The sequence below is a fragment of the Macaca nemestrina genome, chromosome 4, assembly GCF_043159975.1.
Source record: "Macaca nemestrina isolate mMacNem1 chromosome 4, mMacNem.hap1, whole genome shotgun sequence".
NCBI lineage: Eukaryota > Metazoa > Chordata > Mammalia > Primates > Cercopithecidae > Macaca > Macaca nemestrina.
In genome coordinates, this window is record NC_092128.1 from 171,341,289 (window position 1) to 171,363,253 (window position 21,965).

At 37.7% G+C, this 21,965-nt stretch overlaps 1 protein-coding gene across 2 annotated transcripts in view; it reads right to left on the reverse strand.

Annotated features, from left to right (window-relative positions):
- LOC105472784 (N-6 adenine-specific DNA methyltransferase 1) overlaps positions 1-21,965 on the reverse strand; it is a 545,294-nt gene that overhangs the window by 80,956 nt on the left and 442,373 nt on the right. Inside the window, exon 14 of one of the 2 annotated variants that reach the window (XM_071095537.1) lies at positions 21,632-21,794. The exons of the other annotated variant lie outside the window; for it this stretch is intronic. The gene's annotated coding sequence lies outside the window, so the exon portion shown is untranslated. Of the gene's footprint in view, positions 1-21,631; positions 21,795-21,965 lie in introns of those variants that run through there. 2 annotated transcript variants of the gene reach the window in all.

Consider the following 21,965-nt stretch of genomic DNA (forward strand, 5'->3'; position numbering starts at 1 on the left):
TAAAATAACTAAAAGAACAAAATTGGATTGTTTGTACCAAAAAGAAAAATAATAAATGCTTGAGGTAATGAATATTTCATTTGCCCTGATGTGATTACTACGAATTGTATGCTTATATTAAAATACCTTAAGTACCCCATAAATATATACACCTACTATGTACCCACAAAAATTAAAAATTAAAAAATCAAAATTAATGCCTTTGATAAGCAGAGAAATTTTCAAACTGATTGATACATAACTACTGTCCAGTAAATGTTCGATGTTATTATAATTTGTCACTGTATCCACTTTCAACACCTGTGACCTCAGTGTTTTCATAATCTGGTTATATCTGCATATTCATTTCTAGTTACCAAATAAAATTCCAAAACTCGGACCTAGTAAGGTCAGTCCCACAGTGCCATAAGCCACCTATCTTGTTTGCATTTTTCCCAAGTAAGAATTTGAAAGTATGCACTGACAATATCAATACAAATATTATTACTGTAAGAATTAATAATGATGCATGAAATACTTTGATCCACTGGGGGACAGAGGTTATACAAGATTTTATCAATTTCTGGTGGCGTTATGTGCTCCTCTCGCTGAGGTTGTGGGCCTTGATTTAAGTAGCTCTCCCTTCATTGACTTCAATCACTTTTGGTTCTGAAGGTATTTATTTTCCCATTGCTAGTGTTACTGCAGCACCCACTATAGGAGATAGACAATAAATGATCCAGAAAATAGTTTCTCTCCTAAACAATCACTTGTAACTCCTGGTAACATTGGCCATGAAATAAACTCTCCCAATCCCACATGAGCAGGAGCTGAAAGAATTCAGGGTGGGCCAGATGGAAATTACATCCTGAACCTACAAGAAATTTAATATACTCAGCCTCTCCGGTTTCCTTTTTTTTTTTTTTTCCTTTTGGTTTACATGGGAACCTGTGTTTGTAATGGAGTTTTGTCTTAACCGGCTGCAGACAGAGTCCCCATTGCCTGTGCCTTCCCAGTGCTACAGAACTCCTTTTCCTAACATTTATTCAAGCCATGCTTTATGGTTTAATATGCCTTTTAATTGATTTTAGTCTTTCCCTACCAGAGGCAATGTTTGGGTGCTTTGTTCATTTGTTGGTTGGCTGGTTGGTTGTTTTGGGTTAGGGTTTACTTGTTAGTTTTGCCCACATTTTATCCCCACTGTATCTAACAATGTCCTAGATCCTGATAGGCTTTTAAAAAATACCTGGTTGATTGACTACTTAATCAAGTTCTCATGTTCTCTAAGGGTTTCTAAGATGACACACTTTCCAAATATTCATTTTTTCCTCTTCTTTCCTTTCCCTAATCCCTATGCCTTACAGAACAAATGGCCTTGTTGGGTTTAACAGATTTCTAAAAACTGGATTAATCAACACACCTCCATTTACAGCAACCACCTCCAGCACTATGATCACCACAATCTTTGTCTTTTTGTTAGAGAAACCCTATCCCTTCTATTTTTTCTCCTGTTACATGGTTTAAATTTATCTTATGTGTTATCACTGACCTTGTGCTATGGAAGGAACTATGCGGGCAAAATCACTCTTTGGCTTTCTACATAACAATTTTTTCAGGGTTGTTTTCTCTTTCCTATGAGGGAAAGTTTGTGCCATCTCTAAAATATTGCAAATGGTTCTCCCAGTCTTCCTCTTACCTGGCTGTGTTTCTGGCCAAAGTTGAGAATATGGAGAAGAAGGTTCATGGTCCCTCAAGTAGCCTACCATACAGTGGAGAGCACATGCGTGGACAAAAATTACAATGTGATGGGAGAGATGCTATCATGGAGATCTGTATGAAGTGCTGTGAGATAACAAGAGAAACATCCAGATCTACCCCTCAACACACAAACACACACACATAAACTCAAGGGAGAAGTCACAGGAAAAAAAGAACTTTAAAATGACAACTGGAGTCATAAGTATGCATTTGCCGGGCATAGGCATTCTTCATAGAGAAAGCAGACTGTAAGCAATAGAGGGGGAAGCCTGCTCAGCTGATATGAGTAATTCAGTGGGGTTTGTGTGTGTGTGTGTGTGTGTGTGTGTGCAGGTGTTTATGAAGGAGTGTTTATGAAGGTGTTAGGAGATTAAATATTGAAAGATGAGAGTAGACAGGTTAGCATAGTTCAACTAAATATCTTTTACTCTATCCTGTGGGCAATCAGAGGCTGTTTTATATTTACTGGTGAGAAAGATTTCTGGCATAAAGCAGGGAACTGACCAGTGAAGAATATTAAAAGCAGAGCGAATTATACAGCACTTGAAGCAAGAGATGGCATGCATTGACTAGCTGATGCTACAACAGAGTCAGTGCAGACGAAGATATTTTGGAGGCATGTTAACAGGACTTGATTATGGTTTGAGTGAGTACTGGATGTAAGGTGAGGGGAGGCATCTTGCACAATGTCTAGGATCACAGAGAGGATGCTAGAGGAGTAAATTTGAGGAGAATATGAGTTTAGTAGTGAAACAACAGGTGAAAATATCCAGGTGGAATCAATGTTTTCATTTGAAAAGCAATGGAAGAATCTGGTTGGAGAAATAAATTTGAAACTCATCAGCAACTGAGCACAGATGGAGGCACGTAAGAAAATGAAATTATCCTTGCAGAGTAGCAAGAAAAAAGAATTAAGTTTAAGTGTTTTGCTCTGAGCTACAATGTAAACAAGACTACTTTACAACTGCTTTATTTTTACTTTCATGTAATTTTTTACACATCTTTTTGAGGGTAAACTTCACCATATCCATTAATAATCCTTGGTTATTTTAAAATGGAAAAAAAAGAATGAAATTCTGGTGAATCTCCATCTGTAAGGTATAGATGGAGGAAGGAGAGCTACAAAGTACACTGAGAATTGGCCAGAGAAATAGAAAAGAATTCATGTAAAAATGAAAGTTGGAGCATAAAGTGGTAAACAATATAAAATGTCATAAAGAGGGTCAGGTAAAAAGAGGAACAATTTTCTTTTTAGTTACAACATCTTGAAAGGCTTCGATGATGATTGCTAGAAAAATTTTAACAGAGTAGTGTGGTGTGTGAGGCCAAAGTGCAATGATTATTAATGTCAATAGAAGAGAAGGAATAGAGATATCTAGACAGTAGTTCTATGGGGAAATTGAGTCTAGGAGGGTTTCATCTTAAAGATGAATAAAGAAAACTTTACCAAGACCGAAGATAACATCAATCAAGAGTAAAAAGTAGAACATACACAAGGAAAGAATAATTTTTTGACCAAGTTCTTCAAAGAGGTGAAGAGAAGTGTGAGGTAGAACACAGAACGATGGCATGAACTTGAATAGTGATGGATACACCTCTGCTAAGGCAGAGTGAACAAAGGGACATAGAAGACGAGTATGAAGAAGAAAAATCAGAAAGTTAAAAACATTTGCTTCCAATAACCTTTATTCTCTGGTGAAAGTAAACACAGAGCTAGACGGAAGATGGAGTGGCAATGGCTTCTAATAACCACGTGAGGAATTATAGATAGGGGGATGAGAGAATGACTAAGGCTCCAAAGAGAACCATTTTGAGTTCACAGCTAGTGACAGCAGATGACCCTAACGCAATGTGTTAAATCTGGTCTCCAGATGTATGAACTTCAGGCTGGCATTGGGCCAGAAGATGATAGCTGGCTCTGTCCTGTGAAGGAGGTGTGGGTAGGAAAATGTTCATAGCAGATGCACTTGAACAGGTAAGGGATGGGAATCCCAACAGGCCGAAGACACAACACAGAAATAGGAGGTTCTAAGGCATGTCTGGAAGCATCTTATTTCTTCTATCTTTACTTTTGCCACAGTGATGGGATTCTCCTTATCAAGGCCCAGCTTGTTTATTGATGTCATGCTAGAGAGCAAGCCATGTAATTCTTGCTTCCAGGAAATATTTTTTTCTGGGAAAGTATGGAAGGAATCTGTGTGCTCTGTGAGCTGCCCTGGCCTGACCACACAGCTGCTGGCTCTGTCAAAAACCAAGAGGATGTTCAGATGTTTCCCTAAGGCAAAGATACATATTGGGTATATCCAGCCGTTTATTTATCTAATAAAATAATCACACATAGTTCTCCTACTATGGGCCACAACTCTTTGAGCACTTTGTAAATATCAATTAATTTAACACCCAGAACAACCCTCCAAGGTGAGTACTGTCATTATCCCCATTTCACAGATAGGGAAGCTGAAGTCTAGAGAAGTTAGGTGTGGTGTCTACAGACTCAAATGGGGTAAGATACAGGGAGGGATTTGAACCTAGACAGTCCAGTTCTGGAGTCTGGATTCTTCCGACTATTCCACGTTGTCTTTTTATAAGCAAATAGTTAAAAGTTGTAAAATTCTGTGTGGTGGGAATTTTCTAACTACTCCAATTCCTTCCTATTACACTACCACCAAACATATCATTAGAATTGGCAACTTAATAATTTCAATTTTGTTATCTTCTTTAAAGACATAAAGGTGTAGAATAAAGGTGATCATTTTTATTTTAATGTCACAGAATGCTTTTTCCTTCACCCTGAAATATCCACGTCTTTGATTTCCGTGAGTCATAGAACATTCATGTGTTCCCTGGATGTCAGCTCTATTTTAACTCCCTTTGTTTCCAGAGCAGGTGTCTACACAGTTGGTCATGGTGACCTCTGTTTGTTCTGGGAGACTTTTTGAATAGAAGGTAGTCTACTATTAGCCAGTATTCCACTTGGCAAAGCCAAACACATGTCAAGCCTGCTTGGAGATATATATATATATCTCTCTCTCTCTAGCAAATTTGATTTTCCTTATTCTTAGCCAGTTATATATCTGTGTATATATTAATTGTTATAAGTTTAATTTTTCCATTGTCCTATATATGTGTATTTGTGTCTGGAAATGAATATCTTCTGTTTAAAATTCAAAGATATTGTTTCTTTAGTTAACAGATTACTCTGTCTTCAGAGATGTTCGTTTGATTTTCTAGAGAAAAAGTTCTGGGATTTTGAATGTTTTGTATTTTGAACACTGAGCCAAACTCTGACCACATCTTTTTTAAATGGAAACACTTCTGATGAAAAGATAAAGCATTATGTTAACCTGTAGCCTTTGGAGTTGAAGTCTAAACAGAAGTATAAAGCATGAATTGGCTAATTATTTCCCACTTCTGAGTTAGCTGGCTTTTTACTGTTAGCTGTAAGAGTCACAGGGCTCACAAAATTCTGTCTCCCCCTAACCAATGAGTAAGAAATGATGAGTTGTTTAATATAATACAAATCAAATTATAGAATGTTGCCCAAAAAATGACAACAGCAGTTTGATAATGGAGCAATTAAAGTTTAATTAAGAAAAATACATTTTTGATTTGGCAGATAACTGAGATAATATCTTCTACTATGTTGGAAAGAATAATTAAAAGTTTTGAAGTGAAAATGAAGAGTAGAAAATAAAACCTCTAAGCACAAAAAACATTCTTAGTTTCCTCAGTGCAGTAGAAAGGCCAGCTTGCCTGAAGCAAAATGTACAAAAGTAGTTCTGAATCCTAGCATTCATAGCAGATCTATGACTTAAACTTTTGATAGCATTGTTCAGGAAAAATTCATGACCCCAGAATATAGGTGAGAATCTCATTAGTAATGATTAATGATTGATATGAGTACAGTAATTAACTTTTGCAAAGTTATTTATTCATTTAATTAAAAATTATCTGTTGACCATTTACCATGTGCACAGCATTGTGTAACATAATACAGCAAAAAGATCTTTACTCCCACTGAATTTCCATCTACCCAGGAAGATGAAGCATGATATGTCATTTCAAATGTGATTATGTGTATTATGAAAGGCTAAGTACAAATTGTTACGGTGGCAAATGCTACAGAGGACTTAGTCTCAGAGCACATAGACTTTGTCTACATGCTTATTAAAGATGGTTTTTTTAAATGTTAGTGTGCTTACAGCAAAGAGAGACTACCATCAGAGTGAACAGGCAACCTACAGAATGGGAGAAGATTTTTGCAATCTACTCATCTGACAAAGGGCTAATATCCAGAACCTACAAAGAACTCAAACAAATTTACAAGGAAAAAACAAAACCCCATCAAAAAGTAGGCAAAGGATATGAACAGACAATTCTCAAAAGAAGACATTTATGCAGCCAACAGACACATGAAAAAAATGTTCACCATCACTGGCCATCAGAGAAATGCAAATCAAAACCACAATGAGATACCATCTCACACCAGTTAGAATGGTGATCATTAAAAAGTCAGGAAACAACAGGTGCTGGAGAGGATGTGGAGAAACAGGAACACTTTTACACTGTTGGTGGGACTGTAAACTAGTTCAACCATTGTGTAAGACAGTGTGGTGATTCCTCAAGGATCTAGAACTAGAAATACCATTTGACCCAGCCATCCCATTACTGGGTATACACCAAAGGATTATAAATCATGCTGCTATAAAGACACATGCACACGTATGTTTATTGTGGCACTATTCACAATAGCAAAGACTTGGAACCAACCCAAATGTCCATCAGTGACAGACTGGATTAAAAAAATGTGGCAAATATACACCATGGAATATTGTGCAGCCTTAAAAAAGGATGAGTTCATGTCCTTTGTAGGGATGTGGATGCAGCTGGAAACCATCATTCTCAGCAAACTATCACAAGAACAGAAAACCAAACACCGCATGTTCTCACTCACAGGTGGGAACTGAACAATGAGAACACTTGCACACAAAAAGGGGAACATCACACACCCGGGCCTGTTGTGGGGTGGGAGGTGGGGGGAGGGATAGCATTAGGAGATACACCTAATGTAAATGACAAGTTAACGGGTGCAGCACACCAACATGGCACATGTATACATATGTTAACAAACCTGCACGTTGTGCTCATGTACCCTAGAACATAAAGTATAAAAAAAAAAAATTAGTGTGCTTAAAAGCTCTATACCCATCTAATTGTAGCTATACATTAAAGCATTCATCACATTCTATGTGTATGTAGACCTATTCCACCAAACATTGTTCTTAACTCTGATTACATAATAAGTGGTCTGCAGGGAAGCCCAAGCAAAAATGTATTTTTAAAAAAGCTTCCCAGGTTATTCTACCACACAGCTATGATCAAGAACCACAACTCTAGGCCACAAGCTGCTTAAGGACAGAGATACCTGTTGTCCTGAACTTTATGCCTAGCATCTGGCATGGTAAGCTATCTAGATTTGGTGTACAATAAACGCTTTTACATTGAACTGAATTGATTAGAAATGCCCTAGAAGGCCGGGCGCGGTGGCTCAAGCCTGTAATCCCAGCACTTTGGGAGGCCGAGACGGGTGGATCACGAGGTCAGGAGATCGAGACCATCCTGGCTAACACGGTGAAACCCCGTCTCTACTAAAAAATACAAAAAACTAGCCGGGCGAGGTGGTGGGCGCCTGTAGTCCCAGCTACTCGGGAGGCTGAGGCAGGAGAATGGCGTGAACCCGGGAGGCGGAGCTTGCAGTGAGCTGAGATCCGGCCACTGCACTCCAGCCTTGGTGACAGAGCGAGACTCCGTCTAAAAAAAAAAAAAAAAAAAAAAAAAGAAATGCCCTAGAAATGCATTATAAACTGCTTCCTCAAGAGAGAAAATCTCAATATTGCATGTCCCTCTTTCATTTCTACTCTAGCAACATAAACATGATTAAGACACCCATACCAACCCGGTGAGTTATCTGCCTGTCCTCTCAGGAGGACCAAAAAATTAAAAGCATATTATTAAATAACTACAAAAAATTTGGATTAGGAAATATCCTAATTCAGCCATGGCCTGTCTAGTCCACTCAGTTCTCAATGCACATGCCAACTATTGCTAAAACCATCTGTTCCCTTCCAGACATGGATGATCCCATCAAACAACCATGAGCCGAATTTGCTAACCATCAGCCTGCAAAAATACGGAGTCTGACTTTTCACCTGACCAATCCTATCAGCACTTCATGCCAGCCACAAAGACAAAAAAGTCCAGTCAGCTGAACTCTGTGAATGGCTGAACTTATTGAACTGCCTAGATATTTTGGTCAGGAAGACACAGTCTAAGGCTTCCCCATCAACACAAATTTCCATGGAAACCAAACCGGGAGATAGAGTACATGTACTTTATTTTAGGTCCAGTGGTTGTCATGAGGCCTCCCCTGTGTCAGTCAAAGTTCTTGGTATCCAGGCCAGTGCTTTGCTCCATGGCTGGCTATCGTTTGAGCCATCACTTTAACCAGGCTCAGACAGCACTTACTTTGAATAGACTCCAAAGAGTTTTCCATGGAGAACTTATGTCTATAGAACTGTCTGCTCACCCAGACTTCATAAACCCTTTGTCTATCCAGACAGGAAAAAAAATCAACATTGCACTGTTATTATTAAATTCATTGAGTATTATTTTATTCTTTTTAAAAAATACAGCTGCATTCCTCTCTTACCACAATATATCTGGAACTTGAAATGTTATATCTGCTTTTTAAAACCATTTTAAGAATATCAATGACTTATATCCTACATAGCCAAATATAAATGAACCCTTATTTTTCATAACAGTCCAGTGTTATGAAAAATTATGGTTTACTGTGAAATGTTACTCTCTGACTTTTGTAAACTCAGATTTGGGCACATCAGGCCCTCCACTATTTAATGGAAGTAAAAGTGGAGGTTTACCTTCACATTGATGATATCAATCCCTATTAAAAGTGAAATCAAATTTTGTGCTTTCAACATTCACATCTTTATTTCCTTGCCTAATGTGTTAGGAGGAATTCAATTCGGTGCAGGACACGGAAACCACACTGAGGGTTTTAAGCAGGGACAGATTAAAATAGGAAATTTGTTTCTGACAAAATTATTGAAAAGGCTTGAAAAACGGCTCCTAGGCTGGACCTCGTGGACGGACTTCAAAAACAATTAAAACTGGCCGGGCGCGGTGGCTCACGCCTGTAATTCCAGCACTTTGGGAGGCTGAGACGGGCGGATCACGAGGTCAGGAATTCTAGACCATCCACGCTAACACAGTGAAACCCATCTCTATTGAAAATACAAAAAAATAGCCGGACACGGTGGCGGGCACCTGTAGTCCCAGCTACTCGCGAGGCTGAGGCAGGAGAATGGCGTGAACCGGGGAGGTGGAGCTTGCAGTGAGCCGAGAACGCGCCACTGCACTCCAGCCTGGGCGACACAGCGAGATTCCATCTCAAAAAAAAAAAAATTAACACTGACTCTTTAAGGTGGTTGCTAGAGCTATGATAGAAGGGAGATGTTCCACTGACATGGCTCCAGTGTCCTTCCCACATCCAAAAAGCTAGAGAATGAACACTGCCAGCAGTGATTCTGAGACTGGAAGGCCAGATCATGACGCCAGCACCTCTGCCCCTGCTTCTTGACACCATGGAAGTTTGAGAATGGACAGTGGAGTGCTGAATTAAGGAGACCTCCTGTCTTCATGATCTCACTGGCCAGCAGCAACAGCTAAAAGCTACAAAAGGATGGCTTCTCCCTCACATCTGCCTTTCAGATTTCATGGAAATCAATCTAACTGGTGGATCTTCATTTCTTCTAAACCACAGCTGCAATCATATCTGAGAAATTTAATAATTTTTCAACCTCTTCAACTAGAGGAAAGTTGTGAGTGTATAAATAATTTTTCAATCTCTTCAACAAGAGGAAGTTGTGAGTATATAAACACCTATATAAACAACATAAAAGAGACACAAATTAATATTCATTGTTTTATTTACACATTCAAGTTGGATATAGATAGAAGATGACAAAGTCTGATGACCAGAGGCCCCAGTTTCAACATTTTTAAAAGGAAACTGAGGTCATGCCAATCCTAAATACCATGCATTCAGATTATGGTTTCAAGTTCAAATAACAGCTAATGACTCAATTCACATATATTCAGAAAGACAGTCAAAAATCACCCCAGAATAAAACTCCCATGTCTCAACTATTTGACCTCTGTACCATTCAACTTCACTTAGATGTCTAATTTTTGCCTTGAAACTGCATAAACTCAATCTTCAAAAGTTTATTGTTCTGTAGGACAACCAGAAATTTACACTCAGTTAAGAAACATAAGATGCAGTTGTCTTTTAGCATGCCCATTCTTCTGAATGTATATCACTCATAATAATAATAACTGATACCTCAAAGCAAATAAAGTATTTTATGATGTGGCTTAGTGGTTTTATTTATGCCTCCTCAGGAAGCCAAGAGACCACAACACAAATCTGAAAAAGAATTAGCCTCTGTTTCTGATTAAACATGTATTGCTTAAAGCTATAGCAAGTGAAAAAAAAAAAAAAGTTTACTGCTAATTCATACAAGCAGTATTTTTTTCTGGACCCTTTATATAATGAAAGCTATGAAAATAGTGGCAAAGGATAAAAGAAATTAAACACAATTTAATTTCTTCATTTTGAAATGCAGTCAGTAAATGTTTTCATTCATACCCCTTTGGATTTTCTTATCTATCCTGTGCACCAAGGAAATAAAATGTATCCAGAAAGGTCAATTGATAAATGCTTATTAAGTTAAAGCATGTTTAAGCTAAAATCTTAATCCTAGAATTATTTGTTTGGTGGAAATTCAATAGGGCAAGTCTTATTAACAAAAATCATGTGGCTAATCATTAGTGTTTCATCTTTAAAACTACTTTTAAGCGAACAAGAACATTTCTCACAGTTTGCAGGTTGATTCAGTAATGTACCTTTGACCTTCATGAGCCACTCACTTATAACCCTCCTTTTCAAATCTCCTAGCTTCTAAGTCTGCAATCAGAGAACACATACACAGAAGGAGTCTTAGGTGTTATGCTCACAGTGCAACTCCTTATATATTCAATTTAAAAATCTCAAAGTGCCTCTTAAACAAAGCTATTTAACTTACAAAGTCTTGATAAAATGCACATAGATGTTGGTGAAGATACTTATTCATTCCAGACACATGATTTAAATAGTCAAGCTCTCATAGTATGCACACAAACAAAAGCTGGAAAATTTTAGAAAACATTTATTTTTTTTAAAACAAGGTCTTGCTCTGTTGTCCAGCCTGGAGTGCAGTGGTGCAATCATAATTCACTGCAGCCTTGACTTTCTGGGCTCACATGGTCCTCCCACCTCAGCCTCCCAAGTAGCTGTGACTACTTTTTTTTTTTTTTTTTTTTTCCCAGACATTAGGTCTCACTATGTTGCTCGGCCTGGTCTGAAACTCACGGGCTCACGTGATCCTCCCACATCAGCCTCCCAAAGTGCTGGGATTACAGGCATGAGCCACTGTGCCCTGCCCCAACTATTTGGATCTTTAGTTCCCAAAATACCAAGTATCTGCATATACAAACATATCTGTATATTGGTGATTTTAGTTTTCATTTGCAAGTTTTCCATAAAAACCACAATCTTAGTTTTCTTAACTATGTGCCCTTAGTTGTGAATAATAATTTTGATAATGTTACTATCCCTTTAGGAAAATATTTAGCACAGGAACTCTGAGAAATATGTCTTGTCTGTTGCAGTTGACTACGTCTGCAAAAAGAAGAGGATTTGGAAAAGATATTTCAGTAATTCAACATAGCCAACAACTTATCATTGTATAAGTATTAACACACTAGTAAGACAACTAATCTTATTTTATGTACCACAATATACTTAATGAGTAAATTTAACTAAACCTATCACAGTAAAGGGTAAATGACTACTCCACTCCTTTTACATTTGAAGGGGGCCCAGTAATGCTCACTTCAGTGCAGGGGCTCTGAGGTCTCCACACTCATTCCTCAAAGAGTAGCAGGGTACAAACTGAGTATTGAATTTGGAAGGGGAAACTGAACACATGTTTCCCAGCCTCTTCCTGGTTCCTCAGTCTAGGAAGTGTAAGGCTTGCAAGTAGCATGAATTTTCCAATGTGCCATTTTGCTCCATGCTGTAAAGGATCTTGTCTCTACTGAGGAAACTTGTGGTTTCCAGGACTGCTGGAATTGGCAATCATACTCTCCAAAAGCAGATTTACTAGGTTAAAAAAAACGTGGTAATTTGCTCCACATCTTTTTTATCTTTTGTCTTCTCACTTGGTTCAGAACTTAGGCAGTTTAATAGAGTTCTCTTTATTGGACCCACTTGAGCCTCATATAAGATTTAATTTTAAATCATCTGAAAGAGAGTCTGAGGCACCCAAGAAGCCTCTAGTTCATTAATCCACTTGACTTTCCAAATCTATGTGCAGTAGCCAGAATCTATGTGCATAGATCTACCTATATAAAAGCCCTTCTGTAATACAATTTCTACCTGGGCCTTTTTTTTTTTTTTTTTTTTTTTTACAAAGAAATAGAAATGGGAAACTCAACCAATCTATATTTTTTTCTTATACAGCTCATCATAGAAATATATAGATATGCATAAACAACTATATACACAGTTACAGAAATAACTTTTCATTTAAAACACTATTAAAATCAGAACACATATTTAATATATATTAAAAGGTCACAGGCTTAATACAGTTTTCTGTTGCTCTCTAATGAAAGGTGCATGAGAGACTTATTTACAAGGTTTCTTAATTTCAGCATTGGTTGCTTACACTGCCCAAAATCACGAGTAATTGATGAAGGCCTATTTTGTTAATTATGTGAAGAGCTGTTTTAATTGTGCATTCTGGCATTTTTATATAAAACAAATTGAAATCGTGATTTAGGAATTTTCCAGTAAACTTGATCAAAGTAGGCCACCAAGCTTATTAATTCAGGCAAAGAAAGAGACGCTGGTTATCAGAATTGATCAAATGAGTGATGGTCAACAAATTCCTACTGTTTTGTGTACTATGGACACATAGTCTAGGAATTTACCCTAACTTCTCTTCTTCTCCATGAAATATATGAGAAATTGCCTGTCTCCAAGGCCAAAACTAAAAGCTACTTAAATTGATTACAGATGCTTATGTATCTCAAGATTAATGCACTGTGGATACAGATCAACCCAGACTTCACAACCAAATCAACTGAAGCTCATATGGCACACACCTGTGGAATTCTGGACAATCTATGTGCTTTCAATTCCACATCATCCTCAAAGTCAAAGGATTCCCCCATGTAAATAGCTTGTCTCCTTTGCAAAGTTAAAAAAATACATTTTGCTTCATCTTTGCAATTAAAAACAAAATAAATATACATCTGGATAAGCAAACAGAAATGTGAAAAGTTCAATGACTGCATGACCTTGAGAATAAAGCGCAGTTTCACTAGATTTTATATGAATGTCTGGACTACACAATCTTTTTTACCTAAATAATATTATTCAAAGGACATTTCACTATTAATAACATCTTGAACCATTAGACAGCAGTTTCAAGTGTCACTCTTCATGTGTTTTCTCAATATTCATCTACTTATCTACTCACACATTTATTCAAAAAATGGTACTATTCAGTGATTAATGACACAAAATTCCTAACCTCAGCGTTTATTCTCTTTGAGGGAGGGAGACCAGCAAAACAACAGTCACTATTAAGTGGAAAAAGCAGTACAAAACAAATGTGTGTACGAGATATTAGAGAAGCAGAGAAAAGGGTACTTAACTCATTGGGGGGGGGGGTTCTTGGGGAGGGGAAATAACATCTGACCTTGATTTTGAAGGATAAGAAGAATAGTAAGAGTCAATTAGGTATGTGGGGAGGAGAGTCGTCATGGCATACAATGATAGCATCATGACCAAAACATAGTATTAAGAAGTAAAGTGTATTTGAGGAACTGAAAATAGTTCAATACATTTTAAAAAGGGTGGCAAGGAGAAAACCCCTGGAGAGGCAGACAGGAAGTGCCACTTTACTTGTGATGCCTACAAGTTTGGATTTTAGTCAGAAGGGAATTTGAAGCCAGAGTAAATGGAAATAATTGACACATTTGGACAATGAACTAAAAGTATAGGCTGACATAGGGCATGGGGTGTGAGATAATTGGTGGCCTCCTCTATGGAAACATAGGCAGGTGGAAGATTCCTTTAACTATATTGCAATACAGAGAAAGGAGCAGGTTTTGTAGGGGGCTGGTGAGTTAATTTTGTGTGTGTGCGGGGGAACGGAGTCTCGTTCTGTCACCCAGGCTGGAGTTCAGTGGTACTATCTCGGCTCACTGCAATCTCCACCTGCCGGGTTCAAGCAATTCTCTGCCTCAGCCTCCCAAGAGGCTGGGATTACAGGCGCCGAGACACCACCCCCAGTTAATTTTTGGATTTTTAGTAGAGACGGGGTTTCACCATCTTGGCCAGCCTAGTCTTGAACTCCTGACCTCGTGATCCACCCACCTTGGCCTCTCAAAGTGCTGGGATTACAGGCATGAGCTACCGCGCCTGGCTGAGTTAAATTTTTTACGTGTTGCTTTAAAGATGCTAGAGGGCCATCCATGTAGAGATGTCCTCTAAGAACATGTTTATAGCAGTCTAGATCTCAAAAGTGAGTTTGAGGCAGAAAATCAGCCCCATTCATAGACCTAAAAAAGGAATCACTTTCTGAAAGCTAATTTAAGAGTGTCACAAAATGACATCTGATGCAAAGCGTTTCTCTAAGTGGTCTACATTTTATAATATTTCATTGGAGGTCATTCCTTCAAAGGCTTCAGAAAAGTGGTAAAATTATATTAATCTATTTAGGACATTAACTTGTCTGGGTAGAAAACACATTAGCTACCCTAATTAGCTTATCATCTTTCACCACTTTCAACCATCTAAATTCTCAGGAAATTGGATACAGGTAGATATATTTTTATTACCAGAAAGGAAGGGTAAAAGCAGAAGCATTTTGTAAGACCTTTCTTAACAAGCAAGTGTGTATTGCAAGGGGGCTCTGGGAAATGAGGCCTGCAGGAGGGGAGGGAGGAGACACAGGATGCACAGGAAAGACAATGGCAAGTACCAAAGAAAAACATCCTTGATTTCTAAAATTAGAAAATAGCATCAGTGACTGAAAAGGACCATGTACAAAGTCTGTGGGGTTTTTTCACTGATTATTATAACCAATTGCAGCTTCCATTACCATTTTCCAAATCTGCTATCTCTTGGGTTCATAGTTTGCTAAAGCTTTGGCCCCCAAAGGAACATTTTATCTCCTATTCTATACTAACTTCCCTAGCCAACATTTCTCCCTCAAGCAATGCATTTTTTTTCTGCATTCATGCATGAAATTTACAGAGCATATATCCCACATGTTAAAAACCACAATGCTTATATTAAAAGCAAGAGAGAGAAATAATGCACAAAACACTGAAAGGAAAACAAAAATTGTCCCCAGAAATAACTTGCCAAAAATGTAACCCTAGAGTCCTAAGTGGGGCTGGAAAGCAGAAAATGTTCATCTCAAACACCTTTACCTCTTTTTTACCCTCCTTAGGAATGTCCAGAATGTCTCAGGTCCTTATGAATTCCTAACTTCTTGTTCAAACTGACTCACAGAAAAAAAAATGCCCAATAAACTCATCCATGCTAAGTAATAAATTTGTCATACATTTTTACATTAATACATCATGAATGTTATTTTCTGACACATACATTAAAACACCAAAATGGTATATAAAATAAGTAAATCCCAATCATTTAAATAATGGAGAAGAAGTGACCAGGTGTCCCTTTAAATCATGTATGTGCCTACACAAGCTGGCTCCCTTCGGTGTACTTATTGTTCATCGTGAGAAGCAACAGCTTCCTATCATCTGGACCAAGTGCAGGGAGAATGAAAGAAAAGCTGACTGTAACAGGGAGTGGCAATAAATCATCATTCAGAGTCTGAAGGTGACAGTGTCTTTGCTGCACTTGTAATCCCTCTCATGATATCGGAGAGGACAGAGGGAGGGTTAAAAACAGTGGACATGTTCATCTCCAAGCAGCCTGACTGTGATGTTTCTAGGGAGCAGTTCTTAAAACATCTTCTTTTGAAATTCTCTGAAATAGTAGTGCCTCACAGCATCAATAATGGAGTAAGGGATTAGGAGGATAAATGGATATAACAGAATGAGACAAAGTCATGCTTTCAGGAAACCTACATCTCAGAAGTGAAGAAGATGGCAAGCAAGAAGCTCAAATAACAAGATAATTAAGGATGATAAAATAGGGGAAGCTCTTCATGGGAAGAGATGTGAGGAGACATGAATCTAAAAATGAGACAGCGATGTCAAACACAGTGAAACATAAAAGTGCTCAGGCAAATAAATGCGACACGCAAGGACCCTGAGCTGGTCTCTGGGCCTCCCCAACCAAGACTAAATACCTACAGCCTTCATTCCCTGATGTAAGCTGTACATTGGAACAAAAAATATATATATGCCATTTGTAGAAATCATTAACAGCCAAACTGTTTTGGCTGTTTATACTAACAAGATTTGTCAATAGCTTGTGGATAGTTTTACATATGATGCAATTTGATATGGTTTGGCTCTGTCCCCACCCAAATCTCACATTGAACTATAATAATCCCTATGTGTCAAGGGCGGGGCCAGGTGGAGATAATTGAATCATGGGGGTGGTTTCTCCCATACTGTTCTTGTGTACTGAATAAGTCTCATGGTATCTGATGGTTTTATAAGAGGGTGTTCCCCTGCACAAGCTCTCTTGCCTGCTTCCATGTAAGACGTGACTTTGTTCTCATTCACCTTCCACCATGATTGAGAGGCCTAGCCAACCATGTGGAACTGTGAGCCAATTAAACTTCCTTTCTTTATAAATTACCCAGTCTCAGATATGTCATTATTAGCAGTGTAAGAACAGAGTAATACACAATTTAAGTAATGTATAGGTAACATTTTTCCTGGATCAATCTATACAGACTTTGGATGAGAGTAAGAAGGATGACAATGGCCTCTTCTCTTTAGAGTTGAGGAAGTGACTATAACAAAAGCTAAACATCAATTTGCCAAGGAAAAATTCAAAGTTAGCAAGGATATTCCAGAGAACAGTACCAGCCTGTTCTGCTGACACCAAATGTAGTAGGGAAATAAAGAGAGACTAATTTGTATTTATGAAATAGGGAAAGCAAACTACCTTGGGGATGAGTATTTTCTTATTCCCAGTAAACGACCCTTTTGTGGGAAATCACAACAGTCAGCAGAGAAGCAGGAGAAAACAGAAGTCTTCAATTCCCTCAAAAAGACTTTCCTTGACGTAAAAGGAGCTTCGTTTGTTCTCTTACTGCAGTCACAGCAGGATGAAACCATATCATAATTCTTAATTCCAGGAAATTTAGGACAAATTATGAACAAGCTATTCTTTTAAAACAGCTGCTACTTTTAGTGTCTTTATAATTATTTAACTTCCTGGAAAGAATAACATATACAACTCTTCATCTTCCAAACTCCAATGTTTGGACTTTTTAAAAATGTTTAAGTAAATGTTAGAGTTGTTTTAATAAAAACATGCCAAATTTACCTTCTTCTACCCACAGTGTTTACAGGTTCTTCTGTATCACTATATTACCCCCCCCAAAAAAATGGCCCTGACAGAAAGAAAAAGTAAAAGTGGGGGCTTTGAAAATTATCTATTACAATAACTTTATATTTTGGTAATCACACATATATATTATATGTATTTTTTTTTTGAGACAGAGTCTTGCTCTGTTGCCCAGCCTGGATTGCAGTGGCGTGATCTTGACTTACCACAACCTCCGCCTCCCAGGTTCAAGTGCTTCTCCTGCCTCAGCCTCCTGAGTAGCTGGGACTATAGGCGTGTGCCACCATGCCCAGCTAATTTTTGTATTTTTAGTAGAGACAGGGTTTCACCATCTTGGCCAGTCTGGTCTTCAACTCCTAACCTCGTGATCCACCCACCTTGGCCTCCCAAAGTGCTGGAATTGCAGGCATGAGCCACCTCACTCAGCCCAATAATCACATTTTAAATAGTGATATTGTAGTTCAACCTACTGGATTATGTTATTTAACTCTACCCTTTCTTAGAACAGAGTAGCTACATATATTCATGGACTCTTAGAGAATCTATACCACCTGGACATTGTGCAAGTGAGAGAACTGAATTCAGCCCAAGAATCTTCAACAACTCACCCAGGATACCACAGGGAGAAAGTGAAAATGGCTGATGAGGGAAATATTTTTAGGTGAATATTTTTGTTCAGAGAAGCAGAATAAAATTTCTCACCTGTATGGACCCAGATTTATACCCTGAAGTAAAGCAGAACCTTTTAGCTGTGCCCAGCCTTTCAGCTTGCAGCCAGGGATAGATGGAAGGCATTGCACTGACTCCCAACAAAAAGAGAATCAAGGGGAAAAATCCAGTTCTGCCCCAGGCAGGCAGAGTGACAGTCCTAAGCAGAGTAGGCAAAGTTTTTTTCTGTAAAAAGCCAAACAAAATATTTTTAGTTTTAGGGACAAGAAACAAATTATACTATATACTTTTAAAACAAGTGAGAACACAAATTCTCAGAATGTTTTCGTTGATGAAATTCAAAATACAGTGATAACTGAGTACTTTTTTGTAATATAGGTCTACCAATGAGAAAAGCTGAATTCTTTATAGGGTATATAATGTGTCACCTAATGAGATTCAAAGGTAAAAACTGTCTCTGGTGTGTGAACCAGAGAAAACAGACAGTAAGCTGTATTCGACCCATAGGACACAGGGTACCCACCCTGGCTTTCAGTGTGGCTCTATGTGGTATTACCCAAATGTCCTCCCATCCAGTAAAGAAAAACCGGGGCCAAATTTCTTAAGACAGATGGAGTAAGATGTAATGTTTCTCAATGAGAAAACCTCTTATTATTTTAAAGCCTATAGCAAAAACAGCAGTTGTACCACTGAAAGAGGCCACAGCGCAGCAAATTAAAACGGTGCTAATGAGAACAGCAGGAAGACCTTGAGAATCATGACAAGAATGGTGTTCACCATCAAGGGGCTCTAGAGGAATTAGGCCTTGGTCCAGCCTTTATGTAAATATCCATATTTGCTTTATGTAAATATCCATAAAGCAAAGACGTCCAAAATTGTTCTCAGGCTATGCAACTGTGCTTAGATTGTCTTACTCCAAGGCAGTGTGCTCTCGTGGAGGAAGGTCACATATTCACATTTGTATAATCTTTTTGTTGCTTCTTAAACTCTGAGTCTTTAACACTGAGATTCTTTTGCCTGTCCCAAAGCTTAGTCACTCCATTCTAATTCACCACAGGTGATCAGTCTAAGAAAGAAAGAATGCGATACAAGTGAGGAATTTTCAAGCTTTTGGAGATAAAGGGAGAATGACAGTGTGTAGTTTGATGCAAAAAGGAACACAGAGAAAGAATATTCTCTTACCAGATATACACTTGCTGAATGGATGTTCTAGAACTCTCAGGTCATGCTACTAATAGACATGTTACTAATGAGGTTCAAGAAGTTTCAAGAGCCCTATGGAGATCTAAAATTGTAGGCCCTAGAAAAGTGACTAAATTAAAATACAAGAGGAGTCTATAGATAAATTTTGCTTCTAGAAGGAATTGTGTCCATGGCTGGAGCTTGTCAGCCCAACATAGCTTACACTGTCCTCATGAGTAGTGTTAGCTTTGAGGACCTTTGTGATCACTAATTGCAGAACCTTGTGTTCACTCAGGACAGTGATTGTTGGATTTAGAATGTGTACAGCTTCCAATGACTAACTCTGCACATCACTTTCTCTGACTCCATTGTCATAATCCCAGTAGGCCCTTCTCCCATGAGAGACTAGGGAAGCTTTATCAAGAATGAAGACTATGAGATACTAGCCTACTTGCAAGCTAACATATTAGTCCCCCACAGCTTCAAGGGGATAGGCAGAAGACACTGGACTCCCAAATCAAAGAGAAAAACTTTATTATTCAAGGCACAATGAGCATCCTTATCTTCATATTTTCCCAGGTGGACACAGCACACACACTGAGTATGCATCATAGATGAACAACCTTTTGCTGGCAAAACCCCAGTTTCTAATAAAGAGCTACAGAGAATAAACCCAACATCTGCCCCAGATGAAGACACTGTATTTATTAGACTGGGCAGTAGACAAATGCCTTTTGCATCAGAGAGAGAAATCATCTCTATCTTCAGAAGCTGTTTGCTCTACCAACATCCTTGAAAAGATAGAATGATCATCATTGGTGCCTTTATTTGCAAGACATACATGGAGAATTGTCTCCCAATACGCCAGGACTTGCTTAAATTCATTCACGTCACATTCCCTATTGAGCTTCCAGATAGTAAATAAATCACATCAACCTAATTCTTCTCTTTCCCTTCCCTGTCTAGTACACTAACATTTATTGATTAGTTAGGCAGTGAGCAACTATTTATTGAACGCCATTCTAAGACATGGCTTTCCTCTTACGCAGCTCAAAGTCATCCGGAAAAATAGTCACTAGGGAAAAAGAAGTGAATCATGATTTCTAACCACTGCAATAAAGATACCTGAGCCAAGCCATTTGCTATTTCTCAGATTCAATTTTTGCTTACATCTCACTGAACAGAACTTAGTGACATAGCCTCACATAGCAGGAAAGGCAAGGAAATGAGTACATTGTTGCCTGGAATGACATCAAGGTTCTGTTACTAAGGAAGATGGGAAATATGGATAATGGGTGCAATTAAAATATCCGACACAAGAAAAAAACCTATAAAAGTTATGAGAATGATACATCTTTGGGAAATTATTCTGCTCGTATAAAACCAGTTTTCCCCAAATATGAATTAGGTATTCCTGTCAAATGTTAGGTGATTATGTAACTGAACTAGAAGATAGAAAATTAGACTTACCACGCTTACTTATTCCATTAAACAAACAGATTAACTCAGTTTAGCATTTATATATGCCATTGTGTGGTAACTATCGTGTGGTAATAATCTAACAACATAAAATATTGCTTTAAGATTAAAGCATAAAATTTTCAAATACTAAGAAGTTACCAAAAACTGTATACTACAGACTCACTGTATACTACAGTTCCGCTGAAGGTTGTTTCAAGACGTTCTTTTAAAATTTAGAACATAAAGGGCAAGGAGGTGAAAATACTAGACAAAAAGGGAAGCAATCTAAAAAAAGCCTAATTCTTAAAACAATATATTGGAAATTTCAGAAGGAGATATAATAGACAAAGGAGAGAGAATAATCAATAAAATAATAGTTGAGAATTTCTCTGAAGAAATACTAAATGTTAAAAACATGTTATGGTAGTAGAAACATAATTATACTGGAAAAGATTTAAATATTTCTCCAGAGTAAATGGGGGATAATAGATGGGGGGGAAAAGTGAATGTGTTTCTTTTCCACAAATACCAAATTTCAGAAGACAGTAGAGCAAAATTTCTAGAGTTTGAGCTTCAATACCTTCACACCCAATCAACCTCGGATTTAACTGCTAGGGCAAATGAACAGTATTCTTACACATGCAGGAATACTACTACCCATGTGCCCTCCCCTGCCACAAAAAACTCAAACGTTTCATCAATTGAGGAACAGAATAAAAATAAGACATCTGTGACATACTGACAAAATGAAATGAAAAAGGCAAGCTCAAAATATGTCTTACAATATGAACTTTCTGTTTAAAAATATTTATTATACATATTTAATGGAGATATATATCTCTATTTAAAAGCTTAGAAATATATAATCAATATCTTAACAGCGGTTATGTTTCACTAGTGGGAAAAATAATTTTTAATATTTATGGTCTATACCTGAGCTGTCCAACATGGTAGCCACTAACACATGCAACTAGTAAATGCTTGAAATATGGCTGGTCCCAGTGAGAGGAGAGATATGCTATAGTGCATGCCAGATTTCAAAGACCTAATGTGAAAAATGAATATAAAATATCTTATTGATAATTTTATGTTAAATACTAAAATAATCATATCTTCAATCATTAGATGAATAAATTTTAATATTAAAATTAATTTTATCTTTTTTTAAAAAAAATTATCTCACAAATGTAACTACTAAAAAGCTTTAAATTATATA